Here is an 18,588-nt window from a genome sequence, read left to right on the forward strand (position 1 = left end):
ACACTTCCAAATGAACAAAGTAATTAATTGTTTAAAGTAAAAGGAAAAATACAAGAAAATGAAGGAAAAAATAAAGTTATGTTGTTGAAAGGACGAGCTGGGAAGAGAGAGAGAGAGAGAGAGAGAGAGAGAGAGAGAGAGAGAGAGAGATGACGAGGACTGGAGTGAAAGAAAAAAAAAAGCAAAGCATCCAATTTTGAGAAAGAAAAAAGGAAAAAAAGATAAAAGTTTGAACACACACACACACACACACACACACACACACACACACACACACACACACAAGAACATATCTGAGTCATATTTCATTTTAGCTTCCATTAATTTTTCCTCACTGCTATTCTCCTCCTTTCTTGATCCTCTACTTCTTGTCTTTTTAATCTTTCCCCACCAAGAAATACCCAAGAGTGATCAGTGATAAAGGAAAATGCCAAATGAATGTCTAATCAGTGTGGGCTTTTACTCCATCTTGATCTTCTACTTTCTTATCTTTTTAATCTTTCCCCATCAAGAAATACCATAGAGTGATCATTAACAAAGGAAAATACCAAATGAAACTCTAGGCAGTGTGTTCTTTTTCTCTGTTATTTTTCTATTCCATCTATTTTTATCCCCCCCTGTGGACTGACTCATGGGTTGGACAGGGTGTGTGTGTTTCGCGGGTCCTGCTGCTGGTGTGTCTCTGTGTGGCTCCTGCTGCTTTCTTGCTTCAACCTCTTCAGTGCTGGGACGCATTTTTAATTTGAGTTCTGGATATGACTAGACGATTTTATTGACATTAGAAAGAGTCTATGGAGGTCAGAAGATTAATGGTCCACAGTCTATCATTTTATTCCCTACATAAGTTTCTGAAGCTGTATAAAATCACTAAACAGTAACCAGAATGAATATGGAAACGTGTCATGGAACTGAAGGGGTTAAATCTCCTCTGTTTGTGGCCGCTGAGTTAGGGAGAATACCGCTAAATGTGACTGTGCAGCGTGTGACAACCTGGCTACACGTTTAGGGAAGTTTCGGTTCGGTTCCTGGTACGAGTAGATACAGAGACAGCACTTCTTTTTATTTTATGTAGGAGAGAAGTTATCCAAGGCCAACAAAATATATTTATATAAAAAAAGGCCCACTTGTTTGCTGGTTCCCTAAAAGAAAAGTAAAGTGTTAGCGAGAATTAAGGAACAAATGTCATGATACCTCCCTCTTAAAAGACTTCTCTATCCTGTGTGTTTGGAGTGACTTTTTCATGTAATTTTAACCAATATTTTCACTCGTTCCTTCCGTGTTGAACTCTCTGCCTCTCTCAGTGTTTCCTTCATCGGTCAGTCAGTCTGAGAGAGAGAGAGAGAGAGAGAGAGAGAGAGAGAGAGAGAGAGAGAGAGAGAGAGAGAGAGAGAGGTGTTAATATATCTAGAAATATATATGAATATCGTTTTTTCCCTTTTTTTTCTTCTATGTGTTTGCTCGTGTGTGTGTGTGTGTGTGTGTGTGTGTGTGTGTGTGTGTGTGTGTGTGTGTGTGTGCTAATGCGTTTGCTTGCTTACTTGGCTTCTAATTTCACGTTTTCTTCTCCCAAACAGGTATGTGAGAGTGTCCACCTGCATCACTACCCAAACTGGCGACTAAAGGTAAAAAAAAAAAAAAAAAAATGAAAAGAAAAAAAAAAAAAGGCGGGAACGGAATGGAAGGAGGAACGAAAAATAGAAGTGAAGAAAATGATTGAAAAAAAGGAAATTAAAGCAAAAGAAGAATAAAGAAGGAAACAGGAGGGAAAGAGTAACCTTTAGGGATGAAGGAAGGAAAGGTGAGAGCAGGAGCAGACATGGGGAGAGAAGAATAAAGACGGAAAAACGGAGGTGGCAAAGAGGCAAAGGAAAGCAAAAGGGACGAAGGAAGAAGAAGCGAACAGGAAGGAGGAAAGGCAGAAAAAAATGGAGGAGGAGGAGAAGGAAGAAGAAAGAGAAGGGGAGAAAGTTGTAGATGGAAATAGATCGTGTATAGGCAAAGGGAAGCAGAAGGAATGGAGGATGAAGAAGAAGAGGCGAACAGGAGGGAGGAAAGGCAGAAAAAGACGAGGAGGAGGAGGAGGAGGAGGAGAATAAAAAAAAAAAAGAAGAAAGAGAAGGGGAGAAAGTTGTAGATGGAAATAGATCTTGTAGAGGCAAAGGGAAGCAAAATGAATAGAGGAAGAAGAAGAGAGGGAAAAAAAGAGGAGGAGGAGGAGGAGAAGGAAGTGGGAATGTGATAGATGAAAAAAACAAGGGAAAGCAAAAGAAATGGAGAATGAAGAAGAGGCTGACAGGAGAGAGGAAAGAGAGAGAAAAAGAACGAGGAGTAGGAGAAGGAAGAAGAAAATGAAGAAGGAGGAGGAGGAAGAGAGGAAATGGGAATGTTATAGATAGAAAGAGAGCGTGTAGAGAGCCATGTACCTGAACTCTTCCTGCTTTGGGGAGAGAGAGAGAGAGAGAGAGAGAGAGAGAGAGTTCCTGTTGCTCGTGTTTCCCGTGTTGCGATGTTGTTGTTTTGTTTTTTTTCCTTTGCTTGTTTCCCTTCCGGTTGCGTTGCTTTACACTTTTCTTATTTTTCCCCTCTGTCTCTTTTTTCCCTCTTCCCGCCTTGCTTCTCCTTTCCATTTGTTTGTTTCTCCAGGTCTTCACGCTTGCTTTAACTCTCTCTCTCTCTCTCTCTCTCTCTCTCTCTCTCTCTCTCTCTCTCTCTCTCTCGCTCTCGCTCTTTCTCATCTCAATTCTCAACTTTATATATTAGCGTGACTTCCTTACGTTTTCTCCTGCCTCTCACCTCCCCTTCCCTCTCTTTCCCTCTCTTTCCCTTCCTCCCTCTCTTCCTCTCCACCTGCTGCGCCGCCCTCCCCTCTCCTCCCCTCTCCTCCTCCCCTCTCGGAAGTGCGTGGAGGTGGCGATGGAGGGGAAAAATCGATAACTTGTCAGAGGGGAAATTATTTTGGTGGTTGCTTCTCGTGTAAGCTTCCCGTGTGTGTGTGTGTGTGTGTGTGTGTGTGTGTGTGTGTGTGTGTGTGTGTGTGTGTGTGTGTAGAGAGAGTGGAATAATGTAAAGGTAGGAAAGGTAACACACACACACACACACACACACACACACACACACCTGACACTTGATTTCGTCGTGCCTGAAGAGAAGACACACTATTGAGAGAGTAGATGAGGGGAGAGAGGTGAGGAAGGGTGGATGCTAGGGGCGGGACGGGAGAGGGGAAAGAGAGGGGAATGAGAGGAAACTGGTGGAGCGAGGGAAGAGGGGAAGGCATGTGGAGGCTGGCGTGGGATTTAGTTTGATTTAGTTTGGTTTGGTATGCGTTGTTAGTTTTTTTTTTTTCTTCCTCCTTCGTGAAGCAGAGTAAGTGAAGCTTCGAATGTTACCTCGACACATAACACCTGCAAGACACCTGAGCTAGCCTTCAGGAAACGCACACTCATTTCACTCAAATACCACGAGCCTGTTTTTTTATTTATTTATTTATTTTTTTTTGTTGGTTTTGCTGCATTGCGACTGTTCTTTAAAGCGAACATTTATTCTGACGAGTTATAGTGTTCACTTGATTGCTCTGCGCGTCATTAGCGAGGCCGTTCATTCTAAAATGTGTCGCGAAAAAACATCGTCACTCATTCTGTACAGTAATGGAATGGGTGACGCTAATGACTCGTGTAACAATGAAGTACACAGTGTTTGCTGGGAATTATAGTCTCTTCTGCCAGAGTGAGGCGGCCGTTGCTGTATATAATTACTCTTTTTTAACCCCTTCAGTACCATGTCGCGTTTCCATATTCATTCTTCTTACTATTTGCTGACGTTATGCAGCTTGAGAAACTTATGTTAGGGACTCAAATAGTGAAGACTGCGGCCATTAATCTTCTGACCTCCATAGACCCTTCCTAATGTCAATGAAATGGTCTAATCATACACAAATCTCAAGGTGAAAATATCTCCCAGTACTGAAGGGGGTTAGTCTCCCTTGGCGTGACTGAAGCCTCGTTGTGCCAGTGTAGAGAGGCGATGGACACATTCATTGACATCACATAACGCTGCACGTGTCACTGAAGTGTGCTTGACTCGGCGGCAGCAGCACCACTACCACCAGCAGCGCCTCTCCTCGAATAGAAACACTTGAAGCCGCGCCTTATTCAGTATTCGGTGCAGCTCAATACTGTTTGCATCGAGCTGGGGACCTTCGCGCCTCGCTGCCCTACCCTGCCTGCAAGTACTCCAGGCTGCAGGCGCGGCACACAAAGGGACGCATTGTGCTCACTCGGCGCACCCTCTCACACTGACGCCCCACTGCCCTACAATTTTGATTTTCCACCATTACGCTTCCATTTTCTTTCGGGTACAAGTGGAAATATATCTTAAAGCTGCCCGAAGTACGAGTCACTGAGCCAGGGAGTTTCCAGACAGACCCTCGCCCGGCCTGTCTAGCGGGAAGCAGTGTGAGCGTATGGCGGAGAATCAGTGTGCTTCTCGTCACGTAGTCATAGGGTGCAGCTATGGGGCGGCCTTCCTGGGGTACCGCACATCGAGGGCAGGCTGGGGGCGTGTCACGTAGCGTCACTGGGATGAACTAAACAATCCAGGGATTTACTCTCATTTGCGCACCATCCATTAAAAGATATTGTGTCGGGAGATAAGCCCCCATGTGCCTTTTTTTTATGTAAGAGGGAACAACTGGCCAAGGGCAACAAATAAAAAGGCCCACTTAGTTCCTACTCCCCACAGAGGTCCGATAGAGTTAACCAAGAGAGAAAAGGGATAAATGTCGTGAGACCTTGTTTTCCTAGTTAGCATTACCCCGAGATGCTAACGACCACGAAAACATAAGGTAAAGCTGATAAGGAAGTGACAGCAACAAAGGTGAAAGGCTAAATGAATGAGAGCCTGTTGAAATTATCACCTCAAAACTCGACAGACGCTTCAGCCATCCCAACACTCTCCCAGCCGCGTAACTCAGCGCCTTCACGGATTTACTTTCTCCGTTAGTTACAGTCACTTTTCCTTCCAGCCAGTAAATCGTGAATGGATTAAAGAGGGAGGCGGGAGAGGCAGGTTTTTACAGCAGTCGTGAGCTTTGTAATCCCACGACCCCGCTATGGCAACACCCCCAGCCTGCTGCCAGATGAGTGATGACAGGCAGTGGTGCTCGGGAGTCGCATTGGTGTGGTAGGGGGTATGGAAACGTAATGACCCGCCGCCCTCAAACCCCGCGGCAATGGGGACGGAAGAGATGTCCAATGGGAGCAAGTTTCCTTTTACTATTCATCAGCGCGACATTGGAGGCGATCAATAAGAGATTCATCCATCTGTGAGTTAGATTTAGGCTGGAGGCGAAATCTCTCGTCTTTAGTCTTAGCACGTCTCAGTCCCGCTGGAGATTTAGCCCAAGTCAGCACCGGAACACAGGAAGAAATACAGACATGTTTGATTTTTCCTGCGTCTCCTCTTGTGTTCGTTTCCTTCTCCGAATAGCGAACTCAGAGAACCCAGACATGCTCGGGGTTTATAGGAGGGAGGGACAGTGAGATTGGCTGGGTTTTGAGGATGCACGCTTCAGTAGTCTTAGTGGATAAAGTTATCAGTAAGCATTACAGTTGTTGATGCTGTCTCGTTGCCTGTGCCGCTGTTCCTGCTGTTAACTCCACTGCTGCACTCTCTGATATTAACCCCAGCCTGCTGTTCATTCATACTGTTTGGTGATTTTAGCTTCAGAAACTCATGTCGGGGATTAGAATAGTGAAGACTGTGGCCATTAATTTTCTGACCTCTATAGACCCTTGCTAATGTCAATGAAATGGTCTAATCGTTCACAAATCTCAAGGTAAAAGTGTCTCCCAGTATTGAAGGGGTACTGGTACTGTCTGACACGCTGGTATTAAGTTGGTATTGCCTGACGCGCCGGTATTACTGGTGTGGGCACTGGAAAAGACCATTATTCAGTAAAACATCGTTATTAATTGCATACCTCCGCCTTGCGTTGATCAGCACAAGATGCCTCCTCTCTCTCTCTCTCTTTCTCTCTCTCTCTCTCTCTCTCTCTCTCTCTCTCTCTCTCTCTCTCTCTCTCTCTCTCTCTCTCTCTCTCTCTCTCTCTCTCTCTCTCTCTTCTTTTCAATTCTAAATTCCTGTGATGCATTCTCTCTCTCTCTCTCTCTCTCTCTCTCTCTCTCTCTCTCTCTCTCTCTCTCTCTCTCTCTCTCTGGACTGTTCCTGGAGACGGTGGAAGGATTTTTAGGAGCGGGTGATGGCTGATGACGACAGACAAATCAAATGTATGTAAATCCACTTGTCGGAAAAGCAGCGTCGCCTCCGTGTCTGCTCCTCTTGGCTGTGATTTGTGTGAGGAATTAGATTATTCTTTGTTCCTTTCACCACATTCCCTTTGCGATGCGCTTCTCAGATATTTAACAAGGAAATTCCACGTACCTGTCTTGCTCTCGATCTTATGAAACGTCCCTCACCACGTCTTTGAATTGATAAACACAACACCTGCAATAAAATGGATCCTGGTATTTTGTGCCTGTGTTCAGAAACGCCTTCTCTCACTACAGCTATTTTCCAAGGCCACAGACAAACTAGCCGGGTTTTCAAGACAGTTTCTCATGTAAATAAACTAGAAATATTGCCAATCTATCACCAGAACCATCAAAATGCTCTTAAAAACACGAGTATCTTCAACTATAGCCTTTAAAAAGCAGTGATGGTGAGAGAGCAAGGCGTTTCAGAATACTGGCATTTGTTTGGAGGTTACATAGAGATATTACCCATAAATAACTCTGATTAGTGACGTAGGCGACTGCACTTCCACGGATAAACTGATGTGCGCTCTTGTTCCGGTTGGAGGCAGACGGTGTAGAAGGAAACCCTTAAGAACCCACTTCACTTTAACTAGAGGCTTCAAAACTCTTAAAAACCCACGTCACTTTAACTAGAGGCTTCAAAACTCTTAAAACCCACTTTAACTAGAGACTTTAAAACACCCTTAAAAACTTGCATCACTTTAATAAGTGGCTTTTAAAACGCCTTTAAAAATTCAACTTCACTTTAGCTAGGGGCTTTAAAACACCTTAAAAACCCACGTCACTCTATCTATCTTTAAAACACCCTTAATCCCTTCAGTACTGGAACGCATTTCTACCATTGTATTGACATTAGGAAGGGTCTATTAAGGTCAGGAGATTAATGGCCAGTCTTCATTATTTTAATCCCCCACATGAGTTTCTGAAGCTGTAAAAAATCACGAAATAATAACCAGAATGAATATGGAAACGTGTCATAGTAGTGAGGAGGTTAAAGACCCGTGCCAGTTCAACAAGAAGCACTGGAATGTAGAAATAGTGTTACGTGGGAGACAGTGCAGAGGAACACGTGGAGAAGGGAAGAGAAGACGCGCTGGGTGAAGAGAAGTGGGTGAGGCGTTTTAGTATGAGGTGGCGGGAGGTATATTGGTTTACTGAAGGCGTATTGACTAAGGGGGTGATAGGTTGGATGTGCTAGTGAAGTGGGGATAGGGAGGGCGTATTGGTGCAGGATGGGAGCTGTGCTGTGTCTGAAAGCTCGTATTCTCAAACATTTCTGTGCTTCACCTTCACTGTTTCAAAAGTCTTTATTTAAATTGACACTAATTTTCAAGGTGTTTTTACTGTTCTAGAGGCAGAGCGACAAGATTTCTATATTATTAACTGTAGAAACACGCTTGAAAATCCCGCTAATCATCTTTTTTGGCCTTGGAAAACAGTCGTGGTGAGAGAGCAAGACGTTTTTCAAGGTATTTTTACGGTTCTAGAGGTAAATTGAGAAGATTTCTACATTATTAACTTAGAAACACTCTTGAAAACCCCGCTGATCATCTCTGTGACTTTGGAAGATGGTCGTGGTGAGAGGTTCTAGAGGCAGTGACAAGATTTCTCGATTATCAATTGTAGAAACACTCTTGAAAACATCCGCTAGTCATCTCTGCGGCCTTGGAAAACAGTCATGGTGAGAGAGCAGTGCTTCTGAATACGGACCTGAGGGAAGGGGTTGACATTCTTCCTCGTTCTGGCTCATGGCTACGACTCTCGATTCCTGGCCATTTTCTGTGTAACGGGCGATCAAAAAACAATTGTCGTTGATATAATCTTGACATCATTCTTTATTAGGTCGTGTTTCCTGCCTTGACGACCTCGACTTTATGTGCTGCGTGTGTCGTCGTGGAGGAGCTGAACCCACGCCTATCGCTACCAATGTGCTGCAGCTGTCTGTGCCTTCAGTGATTCTCTTCTCCGCCAGTATTGTGAAACGCTTTGCTCTCTCACCATCACTGCTTTCCAAAGGCTCCAGTTGAAGGTACTCGTGTTTTTAAGGGTGTTTTTATGGTCCTGGTGATACATTAGCAAGATTTCTAGTTTAATAAGGAGAGAAACTGCCTTGAAAACTCGGATAGACGTCTCTGTGATCTTGGAAAATTGTCGTAGTGAGAAAACAATACGGGCGTTAGTTCTACCATTGTGCTGTAACCTCCATTGCCTTCGCGCGCCAGTCTTCTGAAACGCTTTGCTCTCTCAACACCACTGCTTTCCAAAGGCTCCAGTTGAAGGTACTCGTGATGTTAAGGGTATTTATTATGGTCCTGGTGATAGATTGACAAGATTTCTAGTGTATTAAAAGGAGAAACTGGCTTGAAAACTTTGGTAGTCTATGTGGCCTTGGAAAATTGTCGTGTTGAGAGATTAAAGCATTTCTGAATATTGGCAGTGTGTTCCGTAGCATCGTCAGCCACTTAGAAGAATAACAAGAGCAGAAACATTAACAATAACGACAATAACAGTAATAACAGCAGCAACAAGACACGAGGACGTACAAGAGAGAGAGAGAGAGAGAGAGAGAGAGAGAGAGAGAGAGAGAGAGAGAGAGGGCAATTTTAGGTTATAATAAACAGTAGGAAAATCAGAAAATAACAGCGACAGCATGTAGAGAGAGAGAGAGAGAGAGAGAGAGAGAGAGAGTTCCAGCACTCCGCCTTGCCATATGTAGTGTTACTCGTGTCTTGTAGGCATGATAGTGCTACAATTGTATTACTGGCACCACATTTTCTCACCACATCAATAACCACACAAAAAGTAATAAAAGAAAGATATCTCATTCTGCTGGAGTATCTCAAATCCTCTTACGCTGAAATATCAACGCAAATATGAAACAAATAACGAAGGTTCTCTCTCTCTCTCTCTCTCTCTCTCTCTCTCTTCTCTTTCTCTTTCTTTACGCCAAAATAACGAAGGCTTTTTTTTCTCTCTTTTCTTTCTTTCTTTACGTCGAAATATCAACGCAAATATGAAACAAATAACGAAGACCTTTTTATTTTCTCCCTCTCTTTTCTTTCTCTTTCTCTTTCTTTACGCCCAAATAACGAAAGCTTTCTCTCTCTCTCTCTCTCTCTCTCTCTCTCTCTCTCTCTCTCTCTCTCTCTATCAACACAAATATCAAATAACTAACGAATGCTTCTCTCTCTCTCTCAAATAACTCTCTCTCTCTCTCTCTCTCTCTCTCTCTCTCTCTCTCTCTCTCTCTCTCTCTCTCTCTCTCTCTCTCTCTCTCTCTCTACGCCGAAATATCAACACAAATATCAAATGAATAACGAATGCTTCTATTTTCTCTCTCTCTCTCTCTCTCTCTCTCTTCTTTTTCTTTCTCTTTTTTTTTTCCTCCATTTCCCGGCTTGGCGGCCCAGCGAGCGATGAGTGCCAGCCCGAACCCATTTCAGAGACCTTTCTCCCTCGCAAATTAGTTTGTGGATTATTCTTTTCCTTCGATTTTATTCCTTTTTTTCTCGAATTTAGGTATTTCTTTGACTTTCAGCTTTTTTTTTTTTTTTGTGGGTGTTTTTTTTAACTGAAGTGTGAGGTGTCTTGGGGATGTGTCTGTGTTCCAGCTGGGGGTGTGTTTGAGGTGTCTTGGTGAAGTCTTTGTGTTGAAACTGGAGTGTGTGAAGTGTTTTGGTGATATCTTTGTGTTGCAAACTTCTTCAAAGGTTCTTCAGTAATAAAACGTTCTCAAAGTGTTCTAAGCAATAAAGATGTTCTTCAAAGCAATAAAACGTTCTAAAAAGCAATAAAACGTTCTAAAAATCAATAAAAACGTTCTTCAAAGCAATAAAACGTTTTCAAAGCAATAAAACGTTCTAAAAAGCAATAAAACGTTCTAAAAATCAATAAAAACGTTCTTCAAAGCAATAAAACGTTCTTCAAAGCAATAATACGTTCTCAAAGCAATAAAAACGTTCTTCAAAGCAATAAAACGTTCTAGAAAGCAATAAAAACTTCTAAAAAGCATTAAAAACGTTCTTCAAAGCAATAAAACGTTCTAAAAGCAATAAAACGTTCTAAAAAGCAATAAAAACTTTCTGAAAAGCAATAAAAACGTTTTCAAAGCAATAAAACGTTTTTCAAAGCAATAAAGTTTTAAAAAGCAATAAAAACGTTCTAAAAAACAATAAAACGTTCTAAAAAGCAATAAAAACATTCTCAAAGCAAAAAAAAATTCTCAGTGTCTTGGTGATGTCTCTGTGTTCCAGCTGGGGTGTGTTTGAGGTGACTTGGTGATGTCTTTGTGTTCCAGCTGGGGTGTGTTTGAGGTGTTTTTGTGATGTCTTTGTGTTCCAGCTGGGGTGTGTTTGAGGTGACTTGGTGATGTCTCTGTGTTCCAGTAGCTGGTTGAAACTGGGGTGTGTTTGAGGTGACTTGGTGATATTTTGTATTTGTAATTTTTGTATTTTATGAAGTTCTTATCCTCAAACACTGCTGCGCTTCACCTCCACTATTTCGAAAGGCTTTATCTAAATTGACACGAGGTTTTTAAGGTGTTTTTACGTTTCCAAAGGCAGAGTGATAAGATATTTTTTTATTAACTGGAGAAACACTCTTCAAAACCCCGCTAATCATATATGGCCTTGGAAAATAGTCGTGGTGAGAGAGAAGAGAGCTTTCAAGCTATTTTTATGGTTCTAAAGGCAAAATGACAAGATTTCTGCATTATTATCTATAGAAACACTCTTGAAAACCGCGTTAATCATCTGTGGCCTTGGAAAATAGTCATGGTGAGAGAGCAAAGCGTTTCTGAATACTGAATGTGTATAAACCAACAAACTGAATAAATAAAGCGAAAATGTAGTCTTCACTCCAGCTGGACACGCTTCGAACCAAGACCATTCAGATAACAAACTAAAACTGCACCAAATTCTGAGCATCTTGGCAGTGAGTGGACGGGAAGGGAGGAGAGAAAACGGGAAGCTGTAAGGAAATTGGACCAGTATTGCGCGCTGCTTCGAAAAGGAATCAAAGCAGCAAACCTGATAGTGTAGAGTAAAGATGGAGACTGCTGTGCCTGTTCCTCCTCCTCTTCCTCCTCCTCCTCCTCCTCCTCCTCCTCCTCCTCCTCCTCCTCCTCCTCCTCCTCCTCCTCCTCCTCCTCCTCTGCTTTGCTGTCCTGTCTCTCACACTGTGTAGTTAGTATAGAATAATTAACTAAGCAGCCTAGTAAGGACCCCAGGGTCTGTTGTTGCTTGGTCTTTCCTTTGTATTTGTATTCCTCCTCTTCCTCCTCTTCCTCCATCAGCAGCACATTTCACACAACACGCACCTTTCTCCTCTCACTAAATATCTACCTAGAGACCACCACAACAAGCTACGTTCTCACTTCTGTCCTCGTTACTCCTCCTCTTCCTCCTCCTCCTGGTACTCCTCACACACCAGAGCCACTTTCCTTCCCTTCCCTTTCCATTCCCTTTCTGCTTCTAGCCTCCAGGAAGCACGACTAGGAAGGGGCAGTAGAAGAAAGGAGCAACAGAAAACGTGGTTAGTGTTCAAGGGAGTGCGTGGGGCGAGGAAGGGAATGGCCTGGGGTGGTGTCATGAGTGGTGGGCGTCGCATGTCACCCTACTCGATAGCAAATGTGCTCCGTGCCAGCGTAACGAGGTGTCCATCCTGAGGCGCAGAGAGGTAGAGGAAGTGAAAAGTCCGCTATGTTCTTTCTGCTTTCCTTCCTTCCTTCCTTCCTTTCTTTTCCCAGGGAGAGGAACGTGGGTCTCGTTTCTTCTTCTTTTCTTCTTCTTCCTCTTTCTATTTCTTCTTTTTCTTCTTCTTTCTTTCTTTTTCTTCTTTTCTTCTTCTTCATCTTCTTCTTGTCCTTCCTCTTCTTCATCTTCTTCTTATCCTTCCTCTTCTTGTTGTCCTTCTTCTTCTTCTTCTTCTTCTTCTTCTTCTTCTTCTTCTTCTTCTTCTTTTCTTTCTTTCTTTTCTTTCCTTTCCTTCCTTTCTTTTCTTCTTCCTCTTCTGGTGAATGGAAGCCCTAACAACGATGTGTCAGTATGCATACACTTTGTAGGTAAAAAGTAGACGTCCATGAAGAAGTGTTAGAATTTTACAGGAGTCGGAACGTTTTCAGATATGGTGAGTGGAAAAGTGTGAGTGGCGTGTATCAGAAGGAGTGTCTGAGTGCGAGTTTGTATTTACGGATGGAAATATTCTGAGAAATCTACCAAGTTTATACAAAAGTGAATACATAAAAATGCGGCAGGATGAATGTTCGTGTATGAGCGAGCGTGGCGCGTCTCTGCACGTGGCTAACATTTTGTGTCTGGCATTTCATTGAGTTCCTTCTGAATTGTTGCTTTTCATTTTTTTTTTCTTTCCTGAATTGAATGCCTTTGTTTTGATTTTTTTTTTCCTTGGATGCCATTCTGCCTCGTGTGGTGGTGGTGATGGTGGTGGTGGTGGTGGTGGTGGTGGTGGTGCTGCTGCTGCTACAAGTAATAATGATAATGATAATAATAATAATAATAATAATAATATAATAATAATAATAATAATAATAATAACAACAATAATAATAGTAGTAGTAGTAGTAGTAGTAGTAGTAGTAGTAGTAGTAGTAATAATAATAATAATAATAATAATAATAATAATAATAATAATAATAATAATAATAATAATAATAATAATAAAAATAACAATGAGAATGATAATGATAATATTGATAACAGACTTTATTGTCCTCCTCCTCCTCCTCCTCCTCCTCCTCCTCCTCCTCCTCCTCCTCCTCCTCCTTCTCCTCCTCCTCCTCCTCCTACTACTACTACTACTACTACTACTACTACTACTACTACTACTGCTGCTGCTGCTGCTGCTACCACAGTAATTTTGCTGTTGACGCTGCTACTCCTTTCTTCCACCTTCCTTGTATCTCAATTACAGCCTCACGGACATTTCCACTCGTGCTATCCTTGAGGTGGGCCGCGGCTGTGTGTGGCATTCTGGAGTTGTCTACGGCAGATCGATGCTTCCTCTATTTCATGGGCGTTCCTTGAGAGCAGCCCACCCGTGACTAATCCTATTGCTTTGCATTCTTTTGTTGCATAAAGCGGTATTGGATCCGGTCATGTGCAGCCAGATAGCATAGCGCTCCACTCACGGGAAGGTTCAAGACAGACAAATGAGTTTTATGTATCCACTGTAAGGAAGAAAACCCTGAAATTTTTCCCTGTTCAAGAGAGCCGCCGCCCACCACTGGCCCCTCCTCTGTGTCTCACCACCGGGTCTCGCCACAAAATTCAGTCAAGTCAGTTTCATTCACCAAGATTTTTCATTGAAAGTTTTTGCTCCTACATGTGAAGACTTCGGCAGTCTATTTTATTCAAGATTCGCTCCTGTGAATCTATTGAATAATTGTTGCCATGATAAGTAACGCAACCATTCCGAATTCAGCCTTATCTTATCTAATCTAATCTATTATAACCCAATTGAACACAGTGTCACCTCAGTTCATTTCATCTCACCTCACCTCAACTCTCCTCACCTCTCCTCGCCTCGCCTCACCTTACCAAACCTCACCTCACTTTACCAAGCTTTACCTCAGTTCACCTCACCTCACCTCGCCTCACCTCACCAAACCTTACCTCTCCTCACCTCACCTCACCTCGCCTCCTTTCATCTTACCAAACCTCACCAAATCTCACCTCACCTAACCTCACCAAATCTCACCTCACCTAACCTCACCTCACCAAAGCACCTCACCTCACCAAACCTCACCTCACTTAACCTAACCTATACATAGACACAAATACTCTAGAGGATCCTGTCGGTGGAATAGGTTTGGGAAAATTTGACCTGAGGGAAGTTACACCGTCGCTCCTCGTGTCCTTCCAGAGGCGAGAGATCAAAGCTGCCACTTTAAGCATTGTTGTGAAAAAAAGTTACAAAAACAATAAGGGTTGAGCCACTGTAGGGCTTTCATTCCACTACAAAGGCCGGTCCTCACTGTTCTTGGTCGTTTGTTGTGGCGGTGTTGTTGTAGTAGTAGTGGTGGTGGTGGTAGTGGTAGTGGTGGTGGTGGTGGTTGTGGTGGTGTTAAAACTGGTAGCAGCTTTTCCTTTTCGTTATACTCAACAGACACTAAAATTCTTCTTTGGTCCGTATTCAGAAAGGCTTTGTTCTCTCACCACGACTATTTTCCAAAGCCACATAAATTATTAGCGGGGTTTTCAAGAGTGTTTCTCCAGCTAATAATGTGGTAATCGTGTCACTCTGCCTCTAGAACCGTAAAAAACACCTTAAAGACTTATGTAAATTCAGATAAAGCCTTTTGAAATAGTGGAAGTGAAACATAAAAGTGTTCTTGAATACTAACTCTTGAATCACAATATTTCCAGTCACATTTAAAGCGTCAATTACTTATACTGACTAAGGAATGACACTAATCAGGCAACGGGCCACATGTATCACGTATCTCCCAGCAGTGTATCGTGTCGCTGTTAAGTTTCAACCTGCAAATCCAGTTAAATATCTGGCGTCATCTTCAGCAGGAATCTGTCTCGGAAGTTGAATTAGATATGTCTCTCCACTTCCCCCGCGTCGCGTTGAGATGTGGAAGACTTTAATGAAAAATTGTAAAGGAGGTCAGTGCAGTTCCGGAGACTCACGACACGACAACCGGAGCGTGGAAACGTGCGTGATTTCCTGCTGTGTCGTGAAATTTGATAGTTTTGCTACGCGGGAACGACGCTTAATTTTCACTCCTCGCCTTACTTTCCCCCTCGCCTTAAGTGTGAATGTACAGACTTTATTATTATTATTACCTTTATTGTTGTTATTATTTTACCTCTTCTTGTTTACCCAGGATGGTCCGACGCGAGGTTATTTCAGGTCTCTTGGGAGGAAGCGCACACACTCATTTACACGAGTCTGCATTCATGATATACGCACACGGGAAGGTGGAGGTGGTGGTGGTGGTGGTGGTTGTCGTCGCCTCGCCTGCTGATGGTGGTGCTGCCTGGTGGGGGACACGCCGCTGGTCTTGACTCTCGACTCACAAAGCGCGGCACAGATTGCTAATCATCATAATAATCAGCCTCGATTGAGAGTGGCGGAAATATTTGGGAATCTGCAAGTCAAATGTGTCCTGGGTTATCTTAAGGACTGAGGGAAGTGAGTGGAGGCGTTAAGGTAAGTGACCTGACCAATGAGCAGGGCGTGCCGTGAGGACAGCGTGCGTGGCAGGGCGTGTGCCGCCTGGAGTGTTGGTGACGCAGCACTCAGACGCGGCCTGTGCCCGGGAAGCGCGGCTTTAAGAGTGTCTTAATGAGATGCTGATAAATCAAGCAAGTTTGGGGACGAGGCAGCTCCCGGGAGGGCGGAGGTTTGATGGGTGCAGGCGCTCCGTGGTGCCAGCCAATAAACTCCTGCGTTCAGGCCGCCCGGCTCGTATTGGAAAGTTATGTGGTGACATCGAAATGTTTGGGTGACTTTTACTTAAGTTTTGATCTCACGTTCTTAGAAAACTTTCCATCCCTCTAACCACTGGACGCTTTAATGATTTTTTTCCTCACGCAGTGAAGGAGGCGGCGGCGGAGGGAAGGGAGGGCCGTGCATCCAACATTCTTGTCGTCTGGATTCCTTCTGTGTTCCATTCAGCGCACCGACCTTATTTGAGTTGTGTTATATTTCCGTCTGTCATGAACGCTTGAACGAAGCTTTGACCCTGAACTACTTACGGAAAGCTTCATCTCAGGAGGCTCCGGCCCGTCCTTCACCACAGTATTTTGAGGTCACTCAGGGGACGCCCTCCAAGCCGCCCTTCACTCACCTGTCACGCCGCGCCGCCCACCGCCGCCCTTCACTACGCGGCTCTGCTAGGCTCGACGCTTTTATGTAAATTTCCCTCCAGTAGGAAATACCACCTAAGAGGATTCCTCCCACGAAATTTTCACCCAATATAACTCACCCCATGATTAATTGGCCCATTCTGACGTGCTTTATCAAGACGGGAAGTGTTTTTGAGGAAATCTTGTGGGGGAGAATATTCGCGGGGGAAATTTATCTTTGGGTTTGAACATATACCTTCTCGCTGCCATTTCCTTGCCACTGGTACTGCACCACCGCCGCCGTCACCACCGCCACCGTCGCTATTCTGAAGCAGGAGTTGTGGCAGTGCACCAAACATCGGGAGTAAATATGTCGTCCGTTTTTATGATGGACGCCGCCGCATTGATCGCGTGGAGTTTTATCACGAAATCCCAACAATACAATTTCTGCTTTCTGTGTGTCGTTTTGTTTGGAAAGAATGCAAACTTAATTGTGTACTGATCCAGGACTTTATATTTGCTTGTATTTTATTCGCATTCATTACTTTTATTGATAATTGAGAACATTTCGGAGCATTTTGAAGCTGAGAGAGGCTCGGCACATGATTGCTGTTGCTCTCATTTCAAATCCTGGTATTGATGACAAGCTTTCTGAACCCTCTTATGTTAGTGTGTGAGTACAAGAACATGAAAAAACACCATTTTTACCTCAATAGAAGTAAACGAACTGAGAGTCATTGTGAAGACAGGTTCCCTCATGAAGTATTGGAGAGTTTATGGTCTATATTCTGAAACGCTTTGCTCTCTCACCATCACTACTTTCCAAAGGCTCCAGTTGAAGATACTCGTGTTTTTTAAGAGTATTTTTATGGTTCTGGTGATAGATTGCCAAGATTTCTAGTTTACCAAAAGAGAAGCTGTCTTGAAAACCCGGCTAGGTGTCTCTGCGGGCTTGGGAATCTGTCGTAGTGAGAAAGCAAACCATTTCTGAATATGGTTTATATATGAGCCACTACTGTCCACCTTAAGGAAGATAAAAGGGAAGATGATAATAGAGCAAGGGCAGGCAAAAAGAATAAAAGAAGAAAATGTGCAGTAGAGAAACAGAAAATAATTGTGGAAAAGAAGAGAGAGAGAGAGAGAGAGAGAGAGAGAGAGAGAGAGAGAGAGAGAGAGAGAGAGAAAGAGAAAGAGGAGTAGAGACAAAGGCTGGGAGAAAAAGACCAAAGGAGAGAGAAGGAAAAAGAGAAGGAAGGGAGGAGAAAAGAGAGAGGAAGAAAAGGGAGGACTAGAATGAGGAGATGAAGGAGAGTAAAATATGTAAGAAGGGGAGATGAGAGTACGGCAGTTAGAATGAGGATGTCTGAGGTGGGCGGTGGCTTCTTCAGGATAAACTCTGAGATGTTACTGATGGTGTAAGAGCCAGCCTAGAGCCAGCCTAGAGCCAGCCCAGAGCCAGGCCAGAGCCAGCCCAGAGCCGCCCCAGCCACCGTGACGTTAGATGATGGCCGCCGTAATGGTGCTTGCCTCACGATATTCCATTAACATTATCTAGCCGACGAATTAGCGTGATGAGCTGCCTGCCGCCCTGCCACATTGCCCACTGTCACGCTAAGAAGTGATTAGCTGCTGCCCTGTCCCTGTCTGGCCTCGCAGAACAAAGAGATTTACTGAAGTATTTTCGTTCAAGTGAAACATCTTGCAAATATTGGCCTTGACTGAGTTTGAATTGTGTGAGACAGAGTATTACCTGGGAATTACTCTCTCTCTCTCTCTCTCTCTCTCTCTCTCTCTCTCTCTCTCTCTCTCTCTCTCTCTCTCTCTCTCTCTCTCTCTCTCTCTCTCTCTCTCCCTAGCCCCACTTGAGTTCGCCCTAAACTCTGCAGGAAAGTTAGGAAGCATCGCCGCGGAGTTACCGATGACCGGACGGAGAGTTCTCGAAGTGTTCTCAGCTTCATGTGGAGACTTGGAGATATTCTTAACCTCTTCAGTACTGGGACACATTTCTACCTTGTGATTTGTGTACGATTAGACAGTTTTATTGACATCAGCAAGTGTCTATAGAGGTTAGAGGATTAATACCCACAGTCTTCACTATTTTATTCTATACATAAGTTTCTGAAGCTCTATAAAATCATCAAATAGTAAGCAGAATGAATATGGAAACGCGTCATGGTATTCAAGGGGTTAATCTCTTCAGTATTCATATTCATTGTGCTTACTATCTGGTGATTTTGTACGGCTTTGGAAACTTATGTAGGGAATTAAATAGTGAAGACTGTGTAATAATTTTCTGACTTCCTTACACCCTTCCTAATGTCAATATCTCATGGTAAAAATGCGTCCCAGTACTGAAGGAGATAAGCCTTTGTTTTTATTCTTGGCCTTTGTCTTCGTCAGTAACTAAAGTGTTTGTAATAAAGTAGCTATTGTAATCTGTGGTCATTCTTTGTTTATAT

General features: G+C 43.5%; 1 protein-coding gene and 1 long non-coding RNA gene across 2 annotated transcripts in view; both read left to right on the forward strand.

The window, feature by feature from the left end:
• LOC123509948 overlaps positions 1–1,862 on the forward strand; it is a 140,426-nt gene extending 138,564 nt beyond the window's left edge. Inside the window, exon 3 of the long non-coding RNA XR_006676334.1 lies at positions 1,575–1,862. This is a non-coding gene — a long non-coding RNA (uncharacterized LOC123509948). The remainder of the gene's footprint in view (positions 1–1,574) is intronic.
• LOC123509461 overlaps positions 1–18,588 on the forward strand; it is a 304,302-nt gene that overhangs the window by 216,336 nt on the left and 69,378 nt on the right.

The sequence above is a fragment of the Portunus trituberculatus genome, chromosome 27 (genome assembly GCF_017591435.1).
Source record: "Portunus trituberculatus isolate SZX2019 chromosome 27, ASM1759143v1, whole genome shotgun sequence".
Classification (NCBI taxonomy): Eukaryota; Metazoa; Arthropoda; class Malacostraca; order Decapoda; family Portunidae; genus Portunus; species Portunus trituberculatus.